This window comes from Camelus dromedarius, chromosome 5 (assembly GCF_036321535.1).
Source record: "Camelus dromedarius isolate mCamDro1 chromosome 5, mCamDro1.pat, whole genome shotgun sequence".
In the NCBI taxonomy this organism is placed as follows: Eukaryota; Metazoa; Chordata; class Mammalia; order Artiodactyla; family Camelidae; genus Camelus; species Camelus dromedarius.
The window spans coordinates 65,478,646-65,492,385 of record NC_087440.1 but is presented as its reverse complement, the minus strand read 5'-3'; positions in this window follow the sequence as shown (position 1 = coordinate 65,492,385).

Genomic DNA, 13,740 nt, shown 5'->3' with positions numbered 1-13,740 from the left:
ATGTGGGTGCATAGGTGAGTGTAGGGGTGTGTGTGTGTGTGTATATGTGTGTGTGAATATGTGAGTGTATGCCTGAACATGGGGAAGCGTACGTGTTCCTGACTGTGTCTGACTGTGTAATGTGTGCGAGTGTTGGTCAGGGTGGAATGGGGCCAGAGGAAGTCTAGACTGTCTACAGAGTGCTAAGTCATAGTGGGAGGGGACCCCCCACCCTGGCAATGAGCCCCGATCACCAGGAAACAGGTAGGAAAGAGAAAAGTCATGTGGGCCACCAGCCCTCCAGTCACTTCCTGATTATTATCCACAGGCCCTCAGAGGAGCAGAGGAGCGGGGGAAGACTCTTCTTGGCCAAGGGAGCACCTGGTTACAGCCGGCATCCTGGTAACCATCACCAAGGACTGGGAGTACTTCTGGGAACAGTAGGAGCCAGCAGGCGGGGGCAGGTCCTCAGATGCTATATTTACAGGTCTGGATTTAGCACAGGACCTTGAGATGGGGGACTGAGCTCCTAAGTTTTCAAAATGCCCATCTCCCTGGCAACCTTGTGCAAGGGATGTTTTTCAGGAGCTCACAGAGGTTGGGTAAATTGCTCAAGGTCACACAGCTAAGATATTCAGAACTAGAGCAGGACCCAGGTCAAGGGTTTTTCCACCATAGTTCAGATAGGATGGTACCCGCAAAAGCCCTATGCTAGTCATTCCCTGCACATGAGAACCCAGGCAGTGATGCCAAGTGCCACCAGATTTCACCGTGGCTGTTATGAAACAGGTTGACCCCTGTAGTCTTAGCTAAGCAGTTCTTTTGCCAATTCCCATGCCAAACCCCTCAGCCAGGAAGCAGCTGGTATCTTGTGTACGGAAAGCCCATGAGCAGGGTGACAGAGCAACTGGCACACAAGGGCACAGGTCAAACAGAACTGCCTTCAATTTGAAGGGCTGAGGTAGGGTTCTGGGGGTGTGGGAGGGCCCCTGGGGAAGGACGGGCTGGCCAGAGCATTGAGGGTGCTTGGGGAGCTCAGGACGGGGACTACTTACCAACCAGCAAGGAAGCATTTTGATATTTAAATAATTCTGGCACATTCAGGCTGCATCCTGGTGTTTTCAGTCTTCTCAGGGATAGAACATAAGGAAGCTCCTCTCTCTGTCCTTCTTCTGTCCCCTACGCCCTTGCATTTTGGACCAGACACGATACTAGAGGCTGAAGACATTAAAACCGGATCCCTGCCTGCTGCCCAGGAGCTCCTGTCCCACTTTTCTAAGAGCTATTCTCTCAGGAATCTGGCCCCAACCCCAGGCTGCGGAGGTGTCAGGTGGGTACTGGTCAAGGGCAGTGTGCTCCCAGGGCCTAGGACCTGGTCCTGTTTCACTACGTCCAGATGCATCATGCATGCAGGGCACTCAGGCCAGCTCTAGATCTCCGCTCCCCACTGTCTCATTTAGTCCTCACAGCGGCAAATACACTCATGAATTCTTCGGGCTAAAGAGGCTTCCTCACTTTGAAGAGAGGGGTGTAAAGGCAGGGTATATAGCTCAAGTGGTAGAGTGCATGCTTAGTATACATGAGGTCCTGGGTCCAATCCCCAGTCCTTCTTCTAAAAATAAGCCTAATTACCTCTGCCCCACTCCCCAAAAATTATAAATAAAAATGAACAGGAATAAAGCAGACCTGTGGCAGGTCCTGTGGGGCAGTGCCAGCTGTGTGCATGGCAAAGAGCTCCAGCTGTGTGTATCTTTTTTTTCTTTTTTTTTTTTTAATAATTTTTTGTTTGATTTGGGGTGGGAGAAGGGAGGTAATTAGGTTTATTTATTTATCTACTTATTTTAATGAAGGAACTGGGGAGTGAACCCAGGACCTCATACATTTGTTAAGCACATACTCTACCACTGAGCTATACCCTCTCCCCCAACCACTCTGAACTCAAAGTCCTGAGGGAGGGAGCTGGAATGCCAACCCCACCAAGACTGCCACAAGGAGAGAGATTCCCCCTAAAAAGGAAATCTGTGTGCTGCTTTCAGAAGGGCAGAATACATGCTGGACAGATGGATACCACAAACGTCCCCAACTGGTTTCTGCGGGAGAAGGGTGGTGCTGTGGGAAGAGCATGGACTCTGTGGCAGGGACCCCTAGTTAAGACCCCAGCCCAGGCACGTCTGCTCTGTAACCATGGACATCCCCCACTTATAACCCGACACCAACTTCCAGCTGCTTCTAGGAAAAAGCCCCAAATACTTTGAAGGCTTGGTGTGATCTGGCCCTCATCTGTCCCCAGACCCATGGCCTGGGCCTGAGCCATCCTTTCCCTCTGCAAAGCTCTCCTCTCCCTCCTTCCCTCTCTTCTGCATAGTTAATGCCTCAGCCTTCAACCCTCACTCAAGGGCCTCACCTGCCTGAGAAAACTGTCTGTATGAGTCAGGGATCCCCAGAGAAACAGAATATCTCTATCTCTATCTCTGTCTCTGTCTCTGTCTCTATGGGTATATATGGAGATTTTAAGGAATTAGCTCACATGGTTGTAGGGGCTGACAAGTCTGAAATTCACAAGGCAGGTAGGCCAACTGGAAATTCCAGTGAGAGTTCATGTTGCAGTCTTGAGTCTGCAGTCAACAGGGCAGCAGATCGGACACTCGGTCAAGTTCCTGTTGCAGTCTTGAGGCAGCGTTCTTTTTTCTGAACTCTCAGCCTTTGCTTGTAAAACCATCAACTAATTGGATGAGGCCCACCCATATTATGAAATGTTATCGGCTTTACTTAAAATCCACTGATTATAAATGTTAATCACACCTAAAAAATGCCTTCACCCCAACATCTAAGCTGGTATTTGACCAAACAGCTGGGTACCATAGTGTAGCCAAGTTGACACATAAAATTAACCATGACACTCTTCCTGACCTCTAGGAAAGATCAGCACCCCCTTGGCTCCCCCACTTCTTACTTACATGCTATTCTAGGACTGTGAATCTCTCCTTCATAAAACTATGACACTCTCTAGTACTATGTGCTTAGTTTTGCTGTTCTCCACATTTTCCACGTGTGCCTAAGGTGTGAATTTATGTTAGTTTTACTCAGGACTCTGGGTGCTTGTTCAATCTGAAGATTTAGGTTTTTCTTCAATTTTGATCAATTCCCAGCTGTTACTTCTTCAGATATTGCTCCTCTCCCATTCTGTCTTTATTCTCCTGGGTATGCTAGCTAAGGTGTGCAAGATCTTGTCATTTTTTTCCCTCTATATCTGTTACCCATGGTTGCTTCCATATTTTCCCATGTTTTTTATTCTCTTCTTTTTCTTGGCTGTACTACTGGCAGAGTGATTTTTTTTCAGAGATATCCAGCTTGCTAAATGTCTCTTCAGCTGTGTCTTCTTCTGCTGTTCAAACTATCAATTTTAATAAATAATTTATTAACACCATATTTTTTATTTCTAAAACTTTGACTTGGCTTGTGTTCCATTAATTTGTTTCATATTATCCTATTCTTTATTATTACTTCTCTTTAAAAAATTCTTTAGTCATTTAAAATTTTTTTTTATGTTTCCAGATTTTTTCTATTATTTCCACTTCTTAGGGGATGGACTCTTCTGTAGTTTTTATTTTTTAAATGTTTTTGTATTTACTGGTTATTTCTTATGGTAGTTTGTTTTCATCTGTGGTTTGAAATTTTTGATTGGGAACTCACTTCAGTGGGAGTTGTTTTGTTGTGGGATGTCTATGAAAATAAACTTACAGAGTATTTTGGATTTTTCTTCTGTCAGGGCCCTAAGTTCTGGACTAACTTTTTTCTTTTAATTGAACTATAGTCAGTTACGATGTGTCAGCTGCTGGTGTACAGCATAATATCCCAGCCATGCATAATATATACATATATTCATTTTCATATTTTTTCATTAATGGTTACTAGAAGATATTGAATATAGTTCCCTGTGCTATACAGAAGATACTTGTTTTTTATCTATTTTGTTTATTTATATATTTATTTAAACATTTTTTATTGATTTATAATCATTTTACAATGTTGTGTCAAATTCTAGTGTTCAGCACAATTTTTCAGTCATACATGGACATATACACACTCATTATCACATTTTTTCCTCTGTGATTCCCTGTGCTATACAGTATAATCTTGTTTCTCTATTCTACAATTTTGAAATCCCAGTCTATCCCTTCCCCAAAATTTTTTTGTTTGTGTGGGTTTTTGGGTGAGAGCAATTAGGTTTATTTTTATTTATTTAATGGAGGTACTGGGGATCGAACCCAGGACCTCATGCATGCTAAGGATATGCTCTACCATTGAGCTATATCTTCCCCCTCTATCTATTTTTATGTACAGTAGTTAACATTTACAAATCTCGAACTCCCAAATTTATCCCTTCCCACCCCCTTTCCCCTAGTAACCATAAGATTGTTTACTATGTCTGCAGATCTGCTTCTGTTTTGTAGGTGAGTTCATTAGGATCCTCTTTTTTCTTTCTTTCTTTCTTTTTTTTTTTTTTTTAGATTCTACGTATGAGTGTTATCATACGGTATTTTTCTTTCTCTTTCTGGCTTACTTTACTTAGAATGACAATCTCCATGTCCATCCATGTTGCTGCAAATGGCATCATTTTATTCTTTTTTGTCACTGAGTAGTATTCAATTATATAAATATATCACTGGACTAACTTTTATGTTAACTTTTTGGCACAAGAGTCCTGGGATCAGTGGCACACCAAGGAAGGGGGTGCAGTGGGAGCAGTCCACCTCTCCCCTCCACGAGGGACAGGCCTGGACCGGCCGTCTTTCACAGGAACTTTTCTCCCCCCGAAGCCCAGGATAGTGAGGAAATTGTGTTGCTCTTTCTGCAGGCTTGATTGGTAGAGTTTTCCCAGCCTCCTTTTTCCCTGACTAGTTTTCTCTTTAAAACTCTAAGCCTTAAAAGGGTAAGTTCAGAGGCATACATTCCAGCTCTTTTGCCTCAAACAGCCTAGGGCTGCCTCCTATCTTTGAAAGGGCCTTTAGAATGGACTTAGGGCCTTTATCTAGTCAAAAACCCCATGAGTCATAGGCTTAGCTCTCACTCCTCATTCTGGCTTTGAGTTCTTGCACTATCTCTGGAATCTCAGAATTTTCCTTTCTTTCTTTTGAGCTTGGCTGTGCATTTTCAAGTGTTTTACTTATGTTTTATGCAGCATTTTTTTATGGTGGCAAGAGAGGGGCTGTCTGAAATACCTCAACCTGGCATGTGGCCAAATGTGTTGATTTGTGTATTATCCAAGGAATAGTGATCTCCCCTACTAGACTGTAAACTCTGTGAGGCAGGGACTGCATTGGCTTTTGCTTCCAAAAAGGACTGAGCATGTGGTGGGAGTTCAATCAATATTCTTAAATGAATAAATGAAGATAGTCCTTCTGGGGCTATTAGTACCTAATTCTTAAGACTGTTGGAAGAATTTAGCAAGAGAAAGTATGTCAAATGCTTGGTATATGGTGGGAGCTCAGAGATGTTATCTATTAATATAATCACGTCTATTAAGGCAAAGACTCTACCATGATGGTTTCCCTGTAAGTCAGTTCCCACCCCTCACCTCAGACTTTAGTCCTGGCCTAGTTTGGGGCACAGGTTCTGTGGGTGTGGCCTCCTGCCTTCCTCAGAGTACAGAGGCCTGCCCTTCCCATCAGAATAGCCACAGCATCTCAGTTTTAGCCTGAACCCCAAGGCCTGAATATGTATTGGCTAAAGTGGTCCTGCCGCCACCCTCCATTGATTCTGTCCTGTCCAGGGTCCCTGACCATGCCATCACCAGAATATGGCCAAGGGTTTTCTGTAGAAATCTCATATTTGAGAGGTTTATTGAGGAAAAATGCATTTAATAAGTAACCATTGATTTATTTTTGCATTTTAATTAACCAAAGGCATTCAACTGCCAGGGCTTCCAATCAGCATGATATGGGAAGATAATTTGAGCCCAAAGCAAGGAAACATAATATTTTAATCAGGCTCTGATGCTTTTCCTGGGTGAACGCATTGGGAACACTCCTCCCATTTCTAACCCAGGGATTTGAGGACTCCAAATGGAAAGTCCTGTGCTAGGGGGACCCACCACTAGCAGCAGTGCCTTGCAAATCAGACCTAAAGAGGATGCACAGGGACTTCTAAGATGGCACCCAAGTGCACCCTTATAAGCATTACAATTCCCAGAAACTAGGTGGCAATGATGAGAGGCAGGAGGGGTACTGACAAGGCTTACAATAGGATTTATGTAGCCTCAGGAAAAAGAATTTAAAACATAGGGGGTGTGTGTGTGTGTGTGTGTGGTGGGGTTAACACCTCCTTGGGCAAGTTGGAAGGTATACTCAACTAATGAGGGGAACTTTGAGCTAGGGACTAAAAATAATAAGATATTAAATGCCTATTATGTACCAGACACCCTATTTAACTTAATACAACCCCACTTTACAAATGAGAAAGCTGAGTCAGAGGAATCTTAAATAATGTTCTGGACACTTCTGGAGACCCCTCCCACTTGGCCAAGGTTATGTTGTGGTAGAAGCTTAATGTTTCCATTGTCTGACTTGAGAGTGTTCAAATTATTCATCTTAATTAAGTAAGACTAAGTCTTGTTTTGACAGAGACTCTCACCCCACAGATTTTCTTTACCTCTTCTGTTTTAGAAGCCAAGAATGAAAAGGGTTGAGAGGGAGAGCCGATCGCACACCATGCAGGATCTACTTCTGAAAGGCAGCCTTTCTGCTGGTAGAAAGGACAGTCGGGACGGCCTCAGGCTGGCCTGACTCCCCACACTACTGGTCCTTAGAGTCTTGAAAGCCAGCAAGTACTTTCCTCTGCAGAAGTAGCTGTCTGGGTTCCAAACTGAGTCAAATAACATCCCTTACCTAAACAGATCTGGTGGTCGTTTCATGAGTGGACACTTATTCTCTTAATTGGGATGTTTGTTCCTAATGTGTGCCAGGCGGTTTCAAGGGGAGAGGGAGCCAGTCTGGACAGGTGACCATAGGCAACCTCTCAGAGGTGGTGACATTTGAGCTGAGACTTGACTGGACTTCCAAACATGAGCAGATCTGGGGAAACAGGGTTCCAGACAGAGGAAACAACAGGGGGGGATGGAATTGTGCAGGGATGGGCTTGGCCATTTCTAAGAAAAGAGGGAATCCTGGGAGGAGTTTTCCAGGGATAAATTCCCACAATGGGTGACAGCACCAAAAGTTATCGACATTTTGATGACTGGATTGTTTCCAGAATGAACTTATGTCAGATCTTATATCCAGTTGTTAATAGTCATTATCCCTGGAGAGTAGGATTCAGAGGTTGATAGAAAGAGAAAATAGACTTTATAGTTTCCATCTTCTGCATGAGTTGAATTTCATGCCAAAAAATGTATATCATTTTTACAATTTAAACTGACCTAATATTTTAGAACATTACTAATATTATCGGTGGTAGATACAGTGTTTTATTTTTCTAAATATCATATATGCATATATAAATTCCATTGCATATATGAATTACTTCATACCAAAAACCTGATTTTTATAAAAAGTATTAATTTATACACTACCAGGTAGCTCTAAATGTGACAGTTTCATCACATATGCACGAGGATTGACAATTATTACTCTTTAACATTTTTCCTCTTTATTTGCGTTCGGACTCTGGTTTGCTCTGATGTTAGATAAGTCATTTTTTCCTCTACAAGTTTCAGTTTTTTATCCAATGAGAAGAAAGACCCGACCAAGTGCTCAATTCTGTAACAGAATCGGTCAGGAAATTAAATAAAATAGTACATGGGAAGGCACTCAGCATTTTTCAAATGCAATAGACTAGAACAGGGGAAAGAGAGAATTAGAAAGGAATTTCCACCTGGAATGGATTCCCCCTTTATCTACATCTCACCAAGGCCAGGGGCTTCTCCCATTCACCCGGCTCTGCCTGTTACCTAAATTCTGTCTCAAATATTCAGAAACCTAAGGCTATACAGTGTGACATGTTAATTGCTTTGCATGAATTAATGATGACATCCCCTCGAGGAAGGTCCAGTGAAGGCCTGATTTCCTGAGGGTGGCATTTTAGGTATTAGTGAGCAGGCAGAGGAGAGGAGATAATTTAGAGGGGAAGGGTGGTCTTTCTAGATACTAAAATTACAGAGGGTTGGATGGGTTGGGAAGAGTATCAACTGAGGTTTTACAAAGAACTAGGTTCTAGTCTGGGTTTTTCAGTGACTAGCTCTGAGCATGTCAGGTCTCTTTACCTTCCTGGTTTCAGTTTCTTGAGCTGTGGGTCCCAAGAAATGGGGCTGTGAATTTGCCCTGTCTGTTTCATCACAGTGTTTTAGGAATTTGGTGAACCCATGGACTTAAAGAAGCTTTGAAAATGGAGAGGCTTTGTGGAAACACAAGGGTTTATTGCTGCTATTCAACAACTGCCCTTGTACCCAGCACAGTCACACAAGGATGCTCACGTGATGTCTGCCAACCCAGGCTGGAGGGAAGGACTCCTCTCACTGGTTCCCAGTGTCATGGACAGAGCCTGAGCTTTGACTCTAGGCAGAACTTAGTTTATACCTTAGTTCTGCCATTTACTGTCTGCTAGTTATTAAACCTCCCTGTGGTCAACATCACCTATATTTGCCAATATCCAGTGTTCCTCCCCTTCCCAGCACATGGAAGACTTAGCCCCCTAGCAGCTGGGTGAGGCTATGGGATTAGTTCTGGCTGCAGAAGCTTACTTTCAGGCTGAGGGAAAAACTCATGCACAATTCTCTAGTCTCTCCTTTCCCCTGACATGGCAACTGTATTGGAGGTCTTGTGTTGACATGGTGGGCCAAAAGATCAAAGCAGCCAGGGTCTTCAAGTCGCTGCATGGAAGGCAACTGTGTGAGTGGCAAATACACTCTAATTGTGTAAAACCACTGAGAGTCCTGGGGCTGCTTGTTACTATAGCACAACCCAGCCTATCCTGACTAATACATAATCTGAGTATCGGTTTCCCCTCCCCAGGGAGAGTGATACCCATTTCACATGCCTGTGGTGAAGATTTAATAAGAGAATGTGTGTCAAGCTCTTAGCTCAATCTTGGCTCACAGAAGAGACCACTAAATGTTCAATTCTTGCCCTCCCCTAGCAAGATGGTCATTCTTGGCAAAAGCAGACAAGGCCACCTGAATAGACCTTCCCACAGATCTCTGGGCATAGCAATGAGGTCAGTAGCTCCTCTTGGAAGCAGGCATACAATCCTTATTAAGCAGCAGGTATTATGAGTTTGTCTCTCCACACTTCCCAGTTCTTTCCACATAAATCCCAGGGCAGTAATTTGGGATTGTTGAGAGACATGGCACTGAAAGCTCCTGATGACCACCTTCCATTTACAACAAGCTGTGGCAACTCCACGTTCCCCAGACCACTGCCACCAATTGGCCTCCATCCACAGCAGGGTTGGGGAGAGGGGCACTGGATGGTTGGGGTTGGGAGGGAGCTTTACTCCCTCATTTACCATGAACTTCCCCTTAGTGCCAAAAGGACTCAGTCCATCTGCATTTGGTAGAGCCTCTGAGCCTCACTGAGTCCATGCCTTGACTCTAATAACAAAATAATAAAAATAAGTTAATTAATAAAAAACTAAAAACAAAGCTCTGAACTGTGGGTCTTTTTTTTTTTTTTTTTTGAGTGAATTTTACTGAAATGTTGGTGGTGCTAGGAGCAAAACAGAAACCTGACGCTTAATAGGGAGAAACAGAACCCCTATGGAAAAGCACCTTTCCATCCATCGTTAAGGATGACTGGATTTGCTTGAGGCGTGGTGTGGTTCTGCGTGGGGGTTTCGCATTTGACATAACCAGGCTGATGCTTTTAGCTGCATTAGGAGAGCAGTTTTTTGATTCACACAGTGAGGGAGAGGAGAAATTAAAGAGCCCTTTGAAATTTAAATCAAGGCTATAGTGGTATTTTCCAGAGCCAGTGACTCAGGGTTGCTCACTGGGACACCTTCCCCACCAACATTCCCCCTACACACCCACTGTCTCCCTCACACACACACACACACACAGATTCATCCAGGAGGTTGGGAGCAAGCAACTTGGAAATGCTTCTAGCCTAACCTTTGAAGTCTTAAAAGAAATGCAAGTCCATTTGCAAAGTCTAGGCCTGGCTGTGGGGGCCTGGGCCGGCATCAGCCCCTCTCCTGACCCACAGGAGCTGTGTGAGACAGTTCAGGGAAATGGATTCCATCCCAGCTCTCCATCTTATGAGAAACAGATGACTCCTTTCTCTGAAATGGCGAGTGCCTCCAGAAATCCATCCTTGTTCCTTCTTGTTCCAAAGCAAACACTTGCCTTGGCTTCTGTTCTCACGTCCAGACGCACTCTCCAGGAGTGGAGCTCCCGAGCCAAAGGCCTGGGACCTGAATGGAAGTCAACAAACTCTGGGAGCTGTGACCACAGAGAGGGGGACGGGTTTCCTAACAAACATTCCAGACTTACACATCACATAGGCCTTGTCCCCTTCAAAACAGGCACCTGGGGAGGGTATGGATTTACTTCAAGGCTGATAATAATTAACCAGATATCAACACGTGTGAAGCGTTTGTCAAATGTTAGGCTCTGTGCTGAGAGTTGTGTATTTTCCATTTAACCCTCCCAGCCCCATGAACAGATGAGGTTCAGAGAGATCAAGTCACATCACTAATGGGTGATGAACTGAGAGTCCAACCCAGACCCAAATCTCTCCACAAAGGCTTAGAATGACTTTCAGAACTAAGAATAAATGTCGTCCTTTTGAAATGGAGCAGGACCCTATAGGGCCTTCTCAGGACAGACACTCCCTCCCCAGCCACGTCCTCCACCTGCCTCTTGTCTGTTGAAAAACTTCAGTTAAAGAATAAGTTTAATCAAAGAACTAAGAAAATACAGAAACAAAGGCCAATAGTCAAGCAAAAAAAAAAAAGTTTAGTCATTAAACAAAGTCAAGGACCTTTAGTTCCGCCTCAAGGGCTGGAGATAATATTTTGAGCCATATCCTTTGAGCTGTCTTTGTAGATGCCTAAACCCTCACGAGGTGGAAGAAGTTAACTACATGGTGACCAGACAGTAACCACGACATAAGCTGCCACAATTCCGAGAACTGGCCTCAAAGAAATGGAAACAAACAGACCTTGGAATTGAAGATTAACTGTACTTAAAACAACCGAGACGATGCTGATCAGATCAGCGCATGACTAACTTCAAGATGACTGTCAGAGCTGACTGTGCTGTTCTGCATGTAGCCCCCTCCCTCCACCTTCCGTACACCCTTGAAACTCCCCTTGAAAAGCTCTTGCCCACTGATTGTCAGAGGAGGGTGGGGTTTGATCTTTGGCCAGGAGTCCACCCTCCCCCCAGGTTGCCAGCCTCCAGAATAAAGCAAACTTTCTTTTTTATCAACACGTGCCTCTCTCTGTATTGGCTTTTGAGCAGCAAGCAGCCAGACTTGAGTTTCCGTAACACTTTCAGACCCTCGCTGATGGCCTGAGGAGTCGCCTTCATTTAGGTTCAATCAGCAGAAACTGGAGCTTTTACATTCCTTCGATATTTTGCTGACATCTCATCACAGTGAGGTGTGTGGGTGATCCTCACAACTATCTTAAGGGAGGAAGCCAGGGACATTCAGAGACGTTGAGGATCTTGGGGTAAGTGACACTGTGATAAACCCTTGGGAATGGATTTCACTTCTGGAAACAGCCAGAAGCTAGTTGGAGCAAAGTCTTCTAATCTAGGTAGTTCATCCATCTTGGCAAAATTAGGCATGTTCAATATAAATTTACATACGCCTGATCATCTCGCGTGGTACATAGGCTGGCCATCATGAAGCCAATTCCAGAACAGACATTTCAGGAATGGTTAGCAATTTCTTCCAAGTCTGAACCAACATCTGCCTCCCTGTAATTTGCTTCTGTGGTTCCAGTTGGAATCCGGGAGCCCATAACCTTGGCCTCATCACTACCCTTCTCCATACCTCACTCCATCCTAACAAACTTGGTTATCTGGTTGCCAACCCGGCAGATTAGAAGCTGCAAAATAGAAAAGATGGATGTGTACATTAGAATCACCTGGGATGTTTCCAGTTTACCAGTTCTCCAGTTCTATCCCCAGAATCTAATTTCATCTATATGGCTTGAGGCCCAGGTGTGGTTGTCTTTTGGAAGTTTATCAAGTGATTTTAACCAGGGTTGAGAACTGCTGTGTTCAGAGGAGAGGAGAAATTAAACCCCAAGAAGCTGCGCAACTAGCACAGGGAGTTACAGGAACCACATTCTACAGCTGAGCGTTAAGCCACTGTCCACCTGCCCCTTGCTTCCTCTGGACACACCCGCCCTGCTCCCTGGCACTCCCTGAGTGTGGGTCCTGGCAGGGACAGCACGGGGGCAATAGTCTGCAGTCTGCCCAGTTCTGAAAGTGCTGCTCGTCACCCCCAACCTTGTTTGGTTCCTTGTGACATCTGCGTGGGGATGGACTGTCCGGAATGCTGGAAAGCTGAGTGCAGGTTATGCCCAGGCACTCCTGGGTGCTGGCTGCTCAGCCCCCACACAAGAACATGGCCCTGGAGATGTGGATTCGGGTCCAGAACCATGAGAGGCTCATGTTTGTGGACATTCTCTTGATTTGCACTTAGATTGTTAGAAGTCCATTCTTCTGGAACCATGACACAAGCCCTACTAGAGTGAGAAATCCGACTTTCTGCGAGATCTTACCTCCCAGGGATTGAGGTAGGCGCCCCTGCTCACCCCCTCCAGAATTCTGAGGGCCAAAGGAAGCTTGTGGAGTGAAGCTGTCTCTGTTGCTGCCTTGCTCCTGCTAAGAATAGGGATTTTGAATCCTTGTCTAATTTGACTTAATCTAGCCTTACAGGGACTGTGTGTATGTAAGCATCATCATCCATTACCTTTGTATGTATAATGCTGATGCTTTACATAACCACATGCTGGAGACGTGAGGACAGTTGGCCTCCTGGCCCTGACACCAAGACTGAGAGGAATAATAGGCCTCAAGGAACTAAGGCAGGGATTGTCTCCAGTGTGGCTCCTCAGGGCAGAGTCAATTGACCCCGCCAGGCCTTGCCTCAGTCCCTGTCTCTGTTTCCCTATATCTCAGCTTCTCTAGTTGTCTCTCTTACTTAAGCCCATATTTCTCCCAGATGCTCTGGTCCTGACTCGCTGTTACCTTTCTGCTCCTCACAGAAACATTTACGGGGCTGCTACTCCCCTTACCTTTCCCTTCCATGGCTGTTCCCACCCCCTTTCCTCAGTTCAAGGATATACTTTACCTAGGAAACAACAGGAGCGAATTTCAGGCCAAGAACAAGGCATCATTATAATGATTAACTCAGTTGACCACCATCTACACACATGGATACATATATATTGCTTCCATAGATGCAAATTCATTTGGTCCATCCTCAGTATAATGACTAATTTTATGGGCCAACTTGACTGGGTCACATGTGCCCTGATATTTCATCAAACATTATTCTGGAAGCATCTGTGAAGGTGTTGTGGTGTGAGATAAGCAGTGAAATCAGTAGGTGGAAGGAAGCAGATGGCCCTCCTTAATGTGGGTGGGCCTCATCCAATAGGTTGAAGGCCTGAATAGACAAAAAAGCTTGACCTTCCTCTGGGTAAAAGAGAATTCTTCCTGCCTGGTGGCCTTTGAACTGGGATGTTGGCTTTTCTTCTGCCCTTGGACTCAGACTGAAACATCGGCCCTTGCTGGGTCTTGAGCTG